Raw genomic sequence first — 9,331 nt, forward strand, 5'->3', positions numbered from 1 at the left:
TAAATCATACTAAAAACTACTTAAAAACAATGCCAAAAAGCGTATAAATTATCCGCTCATCATCTATTCACTTGCACCACCTGTGCTAGCGCCCCCAACAGACGATCCTTCCCAACTTGTGCGTACACACAGGGCTGTGCGTACACATAGGTTTTAAAACTCCATTGGTGTGTGCCTGCGCACAAGGCTGTGTGTGCACACATATCAGAAATCACAAAATTCTGCAACTCTGCAGAATTTCAGATTTTGACATCGAACTTTGAATGATCATAACTTCCTCTACAAAATTCCAAATTTTACAAACCTTATATCAATTCCAAGGGTTTTCAATAAACTTTAACTCTAGACCAGTTTTAGCATATTTTGAAAATTGAGGCACAAGTTATGATCCGTTAAAGTTCACTAAAAAAACCAGTTTTTACCAAAAACACTAAAAACTCAAATTTAACCAACTCTCAATCCAAAACAAACTCAATCACTTTTCAACCATACCAAAACAACCCAAAATTCATACCAAATACTGGTTCAACTATTTTCTCAGTCACACAACCTTCTAAACCAATCAACAAGTCTAAACCCAACCTAATTCATATTTTCCAAATTTCCATTAACCTTGTTAACATCAATATAACTTTTCACCATTTCCATCATTATCCAACTATACCACATCCAATATTTAATATCTCAAATTATCAACCCATTCAACACTCATCAATCCAAACATCAAATATAAAACACTATAATCAATCCTCCACCAATCATCATTCTTTCACTATCAATCTTCATCAACAAACTCATTCATCCTTTATACCAACAATCAACAATATACATTCATTCAAATTCAATATACATCATACCTCAACATCATTATTTAACAACATTTACAAAATTAATTCGTCAGGCATCATCAACCAACCAACATCAACAACCACTACAAATCCTCATCAATTCCAACAATTTATCACCAAACAATAAATAACATTAACCAACATCATAATACATCGTTAGCACCAATAATCCTTAACAATCACCATCATCATACATATACCAAAACAACCACATATCCAATTCAATCGTATCCTATGGGCCACTAGCCTAAGTGTCCATAAACATTAAATATTACATAAAGGAAACCGAAACCATACCTTGGCCCATTCCCAATATGCTCAAACACCAAACTTGATTCCAATCAAGCTTCCACCAAGCTCCAAACCATCAAAGCCAAACCAAAAGCCACCACTAACACTACAAGAAACATTGTTAAAATCGACGGCTAAGCCGTCGATAATATTAAAATTCGATGGCAAAATAGACGACGGAGGTGGTAGCTATTAAGCTTGTCGATTTTTCAAAATTCTAATAAAATCGACGGCTTGCCTAGCCCGTCGATAATAATTTAATAAAATCGACAGCCTTTCTGTCTATAATATGAGTTTGGAAATTTTAACTTATTAAAATCGACAACGTTGCCGTCGATATTATTATGTAAAATCGACGCCACTTTCGTTGATATTTGATTCAATAAAATTGTCAGCGTCTCCGTCTATAATTGATGCCAGGGCATCATGGCTAGTTTTACTAGCCATTTTTTGTATTCTTTAGGTTGGTTTCATGTATTTTCTTAGGAAATAAGAAAGTATTTGGTTGAAAATATATTCACACCATGATTCAAGCAAACATTGTGAATTTTGAATGATTTCATGAGAATTATGCATGAATTGAATGGTAAAATGGATGATGCATAATCTCATGATTAAGAACAAGACTTTGATGTACTTTGTTTGATTGGTTTCAGGTAATAAGAAGCCAAGAAGACCCACGTTAATAGCCACGTTAGTTACACTAACGTGGGCATTAACGTGGAAGAAAGGAGGCAGCTCTGAAAGTTAGTGGAAAAAGTGAACGCCACTAACGTTTGTGAAGCAAAGAAGGCCTACGTTAGTGGCAAAGTTAGTTACACTAACGTGGACACTAACGTGGGCAAAATCTCACCCGGCAGCCTGACCATGCCTTCTTCAAACAAGGATAACTTGAGCCACAAAGCTCCAAATGAGGTGATTCTAGTGGCATTGGAAAGTAGGATTCCAGAGCTTTCCAAGCATATATGGCACTACATGGTGGACACTAAATTTGAGGGAGAAAACATGCCCCAAAAGTGCAAAGATGAACATGGTATCAACCTGTAGTAAGGCCAACTGACCTCTTCACCTTCCAAGAAGTGTAACTCGAGTTGTAGAGCTCCAAATGATGCGCTTTCAAAGGCGTTAGAAAGTAGACATCCAGGGCTTTCCAACAATATATAATAGTATGGGGTGGACATTAAGTTTGAGCTCCAGAACCTGGAAATATTAACCCCCTGGATGCGGACGTTATTGGCACTCACTTTTGCCAATAACTCCAGCCACTATGCCAGCAACCATGTCCCTTTCAAAGGAGTATAACTTGAGTTACAGAGGTCCAATTGAGGTAATTCTAGTTGCGTTAGAAAGATGCAACGATATATAATACTCTATAGTGGGCATGAAATTGGAGCACAAACTAGAGGCATCTTTTAAGCCCCAAAAATACCAACTGGGTAGCAAGTGTGACGTTAGCCACACTAACTTCAGCACTAACGCCACACTTGTAGCATTAGTGTGGCTAACGTTAGCACTGACATTAGCACCTGGACCTCAACTTGATTCACTTACAAGGACCACCCAACCTGAAAGAAGCAAGCCCACAAGTATCAATCAATCATAGCCACTGATGAGCGGATAATTTATACGCTTTTTGGCATTGATTTTAGTATGTTTTTAGTAGGATCTAGTTACTTTTAGGGATGTTTTTATTAGTTTTTATGTTAAATTCATATTTCTGGACTTTACTATAAGTTTGTGTGTTTTTCTATGATTTCAGGTATTTTCTGGCTGAAATTGAGGGACTTGAGCAAAAATCAGATTCAGAGGTTGAAGAAGGACTGCTGATGCTGTTGGATTCTGACCTCCCTGCACTCAAAGTGGATTTTCTGGAGCTACAGAACTCAAACTGGCGCACTTCCAATTGCGTTGGAAAGTAGACATCTAGGGCTTTCCAGAAATATATAATAGTTTATACTCTGACTGAGTTTAGATGACGAAAAAGGGTGTTGAACGCCAATTCTACGCTGCAGTCTGGAGTTAAACGCCAGAAATACGTCACGAACCAGAGTTGAACGCCAGAAACACGTTACAAACTGGCTTTCAACTCCAAGAATGACCTCTCCAAGTGTAAACTTCAAGCTCAGCCCAAGCACACACCAAGTGGTCCCCGGAAGTGGAATTATGCATCAATTACTTACTTCTATAAACCCTAGTAACTAGTTTAGTATAAATAGGACTTTTTACTATTGTATTAGACATCTTGGGACGTCTAGTTCTTAGATCATGGGGGCTGGCCATTCGGCCATGCCTGAACCTTTCACTTATGTATTTTTTCAACGGTAGAGTTTCTGCACTCCATAGATTAAGGTGTGGAGCTCTGCTGTTCCTCATGATTTAATGCAAAGTACTACTGTTTTTCTATTCAATTCAACTTATTCCACTTCTAAGATATCCATTCGCACCCAAGAACATGATGAATGTGATGATTATGTGACGCTCATCATCATTCTCACTTATGAACGCGTGCCTGACAAACACTTCCGTTCTACATGCAAACAAGCTAGAATGAATATCTCTTAGATATCTAATACAGGGGACCGAGTCCAAGATATTAGAATCTTCGTGGTATAAGTTAAAACCCATAGATGGCCATTCCTGAGATCCAAAAAGTCTAAACCTTATCTATGGTATTCCGAGTAGGATCTGGAAAGGGATGGCTGTGACGAACTTCAAACTCGCGAGTGCTGGGCGTAGTGACAGACGCAAAAGGAGGGTGAACCCTATTCCAGTATGAACGAGAACCTCTAGATGATTAGTCGTGCCGTGACAGAGCATTTGGACCTTTTTCACAGAGAGGATGGGATGTAGCCATTGACAATGGTGATGCCCTATATAAAGCTTGCCATGGAAAGGAGTAGGAATGATTGGATGAAGACAGCAGGAAAGCAGAGGTTCAGAGGAACGAAAGTATCTCTATACGCTTATCTGAATTTCTCACCAATGATTTATATAAGTATTCCTATCTTTATTTTCTGTTTATTTATTATTATTATTCGAAAACTCCATAACCATTTGATATCCGCCTGATTTACAAGATGACCATAGCTTGCTTCATACCAACAATCTCCGTGGGATCGACCCTTACTCACGTAAGGTTTTATTACTTGGACGACCCAGTGCACTTGCTGGTTAGTTGTATCGAAGTTGTGACAAATTATGAATTAAGATTAGAGCACCAAGTCTTTGGAGCCATTACCAGGGATCACAATTTCGTGCACCAAGTTTTTGGCGCCGTTGCCGGGGATTGTTTGAGTTTGGACAACTGACGGTTCATCTTGTTGCTCAGATTAGGTAATTTTCTTTTTCATTTTATTTTCAAAAAAAAAATTTGCAAAAATCTTTCAAAAAAAATTTTTCCTTTTGTTTTCGTAAATTATTCAAAATTTTTAAGAATGAATTCTAGAGTTTCATGGTAACATGTTGAAGCCTGGCTGGCTGTAAAGCCATATCCAAATTCTTTTGGATTGAGGCTTCCACTTGTCAACATAAAAGGCATGTATATGGAGTTGGATGAAGTATCAGCTGTTGCATGCCTGATTTATATCCTAAAGCTGGCTGGCTATTAAGCCATGTCTAACCCTTGGATTGGAGCTTTAGGCTAACATTGAAAGATTCCTGGAATTCTTATTAAAAAATTTTGAATTTCTTATTTTCTTTTTCCTATATGTTTTTCGAAAAAAATATACAAAATACAAAAAAAAATTAATAAAATCATAAAATCAAAAATATTTTTTGTTTCTTGTTTGAGTCTTGAGTCAATTTTAAGTTTGGTGTCAATTGCATTTTTTCTAAAAATTTATGCATTTTTTGAAAATTCATGCATTCATAGTGTTCTTCATGATCTTCAAGTTGTTCTTGGTAAGTCTTCTTGTTTGATCTTGGTGTTTTCTTATTTTGTGTCTTTTGTTGTTTTTCATGTGCATCTTTGCATTCATAGTGTCTAAGCATTAAAGATTTCTAAGTTTGGTATCTTGCATGTTTTCTTTGCATTAAAAATTTTCAAAAATAAGTTCTTGGTGTTCATCTTGACATTCAAAGTGTTCTTGGTGTTCATCTTGACATTCATAGTGTTCTTGCATGCATCACATGTTTTGATCCAAAATTTTCATGCATTGAGTCTTTTTGATGTTTTTCTCTTTCATCATTAAAAAAATTCAAAAATAAAAAAAATATCTTTCCCTTTTTCACTCATAAAATTCAAAAATTTGAGTTGAATTTTTCAAAACTTTTTAAAATTTAGTTGTTTCTTATGAGTCAAATCAAATTTTCAATTTAAAAATCCTATCTTTTTCAAAATCTTTTTCAAAAATCAAATCCTTTTCATTTTTTTTATTTTCAAAAATTTTAAAAATCTTTTTCTTAATTTTATCTCATAATTTTCGAAAATATTATCAACAACTAATGTTTTGATTCAAAAATTTCAAGTTTGTTACTTGCCTGTTAAGAAAGATTCAAACTTTAAGTTCTAGAATCATATCTTGTGATTACTTGTGAGTCAAGTCATTAATTTTGATTTTAAAATTCAAATCTTTTTTAAAACTAATTTTAATCATATCTTTCTATCATATCTTTTTAAAACATATCTTTTTCAAAAAAATTTGATTTTAAAATATCTTTTCTAACTTCTTATCTTCTTATCTTTTCAAAATTGATTTTCAAATCTTTTTCAACTAACTAATTGACTTTTTGTTTGTTTCTTATCTTTTTCAAAATCACCTAACTACTCTTCTCTCTCTAATTTTCGAAAATACCTCCCTCTTTTTCAAAAAAATTTTTTTTAATTAATTAATTGTTTCAATTTTTTAATTTTAATTTTAATTTTATCTTAATTTTCGAAAATCATTAACTCTTTTTCAAAATTTATTTTTCGAAATCCTCTCTCCCATATCCTTCTATTTATTTATTCATTTATTAACACTTCTCTTCATCTCATATCTCTGCTCTCCTCACCCTTGTGTTTGGATTCTCCTCTCTTCTCTTTCCTTACATTACATTCTTTTCTTCTTCTACTCACACAAAGGAATCTCTATACTGTAACATAGAGAATTCCATATTTTCTTTGTTATTCCCTTCTTTGTCATATGAGCAGGAGCAAGGACAAGAACATTCTTGTTGAAGCAGATCCTGAACCTAAAAGGACTCTGAAAAGGAAACTAAGAGAAGTTAAAATACAACAATCCAGAGATAACTTTACAGGAATTTTCGAACAAGAAGAGGAGATGGCAGCCGAAAATAATAATGCAAGGAGGATGCTTGGTGACTTTACTGCACCTAATTCCAAATTACATGGAAGAAGCATCTCCATCCCTGCCATTGGAGCAAACAATTTTAAGCTTAAGCCTCAACTAGTTTCTCTGATGCAACAAAACTGCAAGTTTCATGGACTTCCATCTGAAGATCCCTTTCAGTTCTTAACTGAATTCTTGCAGATATGTGATACTGTTAAGACTAATGGAGTAGATCCTGAAGTCTACAGGCTCATATTTTTCCCTTTTGCTGTGAGAGACAGAGCTAGAATATGGTTGGACTCTCAACCTAAGGATAGCCTGAACTCTTGGGATAAGGTGGTCAAGGCTTTCTTAGCCAAGTTCTTTCCTCCTCAAAAGCTGAGTAAGCTTAGAGTGGATGTTCAAACCTTCAGACAGAAAGAAGGTGAATCCCTCTATGAAGCTTGGGAGAGATACAAGGAACTGACCAAAAAGTGTCCTTCTGACATGCTTTCAGAATGGACCATCCTGGATATATTCTATGATGGTCTGTCTGAATTAGCTAAGATGTCATTGGATACTTCTGCAGGTGGATCCATTCACCTAAAGAAAATGCATGCAGAAGCTCAAGAACTTATTGACATGGTTGCTAACAACCAGTTTATGTACACTTCTGAGAGGAATCATGTAAGTAATGGGACGCCTCAGAAGAAGGGAGTTCTTGAAATTGATACTCTGAATGCCATATTGGCTCAGAATAAAATATTAACTCAGCAAGTCAATATGATTTCTCAGAGTCTGAATGGAATGCAAGCTGCATCCAACAGTACTCAAGAGGCATCTTCTGAAGAAGAAGCTTATGATCCTGAGAATCCTGCAATTGCAGAGGTGAACTACATGGGTGAACCATATGGAAACACCTATAACCCCTCATGGAGAAATCATCCAAATCTCTCATGGAAGGATCAACAAAAGCCTCAACAAGGCTTTAATAATAGTGGAAGATACATGTTTAGCAATAGCAAGCCTTTTCCATCATCCACTCAGCAACAGACAGAGAACTCTGAACAAAGTACCTCTAATTTAGCAAACTTAGTCTCTGATCTATCTAAGGCTACTCTGAGTTTTAGGAATGAAACAAGGTCCTCCATTAGAAATTTGGAGGCACAAGTGGGCCAGCTGAGTAAGAAGATCACTGAAACCCCTCCTAGTGCTCTCCCAAGCAATACAGAAGAAAATCCAAAAGGAGAGTGCAAGGCCATTGACATAGTCAACATGGCCGAACCTAGAGAGGAAGGGGAGGACGTGAATCCTAAGGAGGAAGACCTCCTGGGATGTCCAGTGATCAACAAGGAGTTTCCCTTTGAGGAACCAAAGGACTCTGAGGCTCATCTAGAGACCATAGAGATTCCATTGAACCTCCTTACACCCTTCATGAGCTCTAATGAGTATTCCTCTTCAGAAGAGAATGAGGATGTTACTAAAGAGCAAGTTGCCAAGTTCCTTGGTGCAATCATGAAGCTGAATGCCAATTTATTTGGTAATGAGACTTGGGAGATGAACCTCCCCTGTTCACCAATGAACTAAATGCATTGGATCAACTGAGATTGCCTCAGAAGAAACAGGATCCTGAAAAGTTCCTAATACCTTGTACCATAGGCACCATGACCTTTGAAAAGGCTCTATGTGACCTTGGGTCAGGAATAAACCTCATGCCACTCTCTGTAATGGAGAAACTGGGAATCTTTGAGGTACAAGCTGCTAAAATCTCATTAGAGATGGCAGACAATTCCAGAAAATAGGCTTATGGACAAGTAGAGGACATATTAGTAAAGGTTGAAGGCCTTTACATCCCTGCTGATTTCATAATCCTAGATACTGGGAAGGATGAGGATGAATCCATCATCCTTGGAAGACCCTTCCTAGCCACAGCAAGAGCTGTGATTGATGTTAACAGAGGTGAACTAGTCCTTCAATTGAATGAGGACTCCCTTGAGTTTAAAACTTAAGGACATCCTTCTATAAACATGGAAAAGAGGCACAGTAAGCTTCTCTCAAAACAGAGTCAACCAGAGCCCCCACAGTCAAACTCTAAGTTTGGTGTTGGGAGGCCACAACCAAACTCTAAGTTTGGTGTTGAACTCCCATATCCAAACTCTAAGTTTGGTGTTGGGGAGTCTCAACAACACTCTAAACATCTGTGAGGCTCCATGAGAGCCCACTGTCAAGCTATTGACATTAAAGAAGCGTTTGTTGGGAGGCAACCCAATTTTTATTTATCTAATTTTATTTTTATTTTTGTTGTTCTTTCATGTTTTATTAGGTTCATGATCATGTGGAGTCACAAAATAAATAGAAAAATCAAAAACAGAATAAAAAATAGCAGAAGAAAAATCACATCCTGGAGGAAGGACTTACTGGCGTTTAAACGCCAGTAAGGAGCATCTGGCTGGCGTTCAACGCCAGAACAGAGCATGGATCTTGCGTTGAACGCCCAAAACAAGCAGCATCCTGGCGTTCAGACGCCAGGAATGCACACTGAGAAAAGCTGGCGCTGAACGCCAAAAACAAGCATAGAACTGGCGTTCAACGCTAGAAACATGCTGCATCTGGGCGCTGAACGCCCAGAACAAGCATCAGTTCGGCGTTTAAACGCCAGAATTGCATGCAAAGGTGTTTTACATGCCTAATTGGTGCAGGGATGCAAATCCTTGACACCTCAGGATCTGTGGACCCCACAGGATCCCCACATACCTCCACTCACCTTACCTCCTCATAATCCTATAACACCCTTTCCCAAGAACCCTTCACCACTCACATCCATTACTCCCCTAAAACCATCATAAAATCCACCTACACCCACCCACTCAAATTCAAACCATCAACTCACCTCCATATATTCTTCTTCTTCTACTATTCTTTCTTCTTTTGCTCGAGGGCGAG

At 37.2% G+C, this 9,331-nt stretch overlaps 1 non-coding gene across 1 annotated transcript; it reads right to left on the reverse strand.

Moving 5' to 3' along the window:
• Positions 1-6,793: 6,793 nt before the first annotated feature.
• LOC112760083 (small nucleolar RNA R71) lies at positions 6,794-6,901 on the reverse strand. The gene has a single exon (XR_003180539.1). It is a non-coding gene; the product is annotated as a small nucleolar RNA R71 (small nucleolar RNA).
• Positions 6,902-9,331: the final 2,430 nt, after the last annotated feature.

The sequence above is a fragment of the Arachis hypogaea genome, chromosome 16 (assembly GCF_003086295.3).
Source record: "Arachis hypogaea cultivar Tifrunner chromosome 16, arahy.Tifrunner.gnm2.J5K5, whole genome shotgun sequence".
Lineage (NCBI taxonomy): Eukaryota > Viridiplantae > Streptophyta > Magnoliopsida > Fabales > Fabaceae > Arachis > Arachis hypogaea.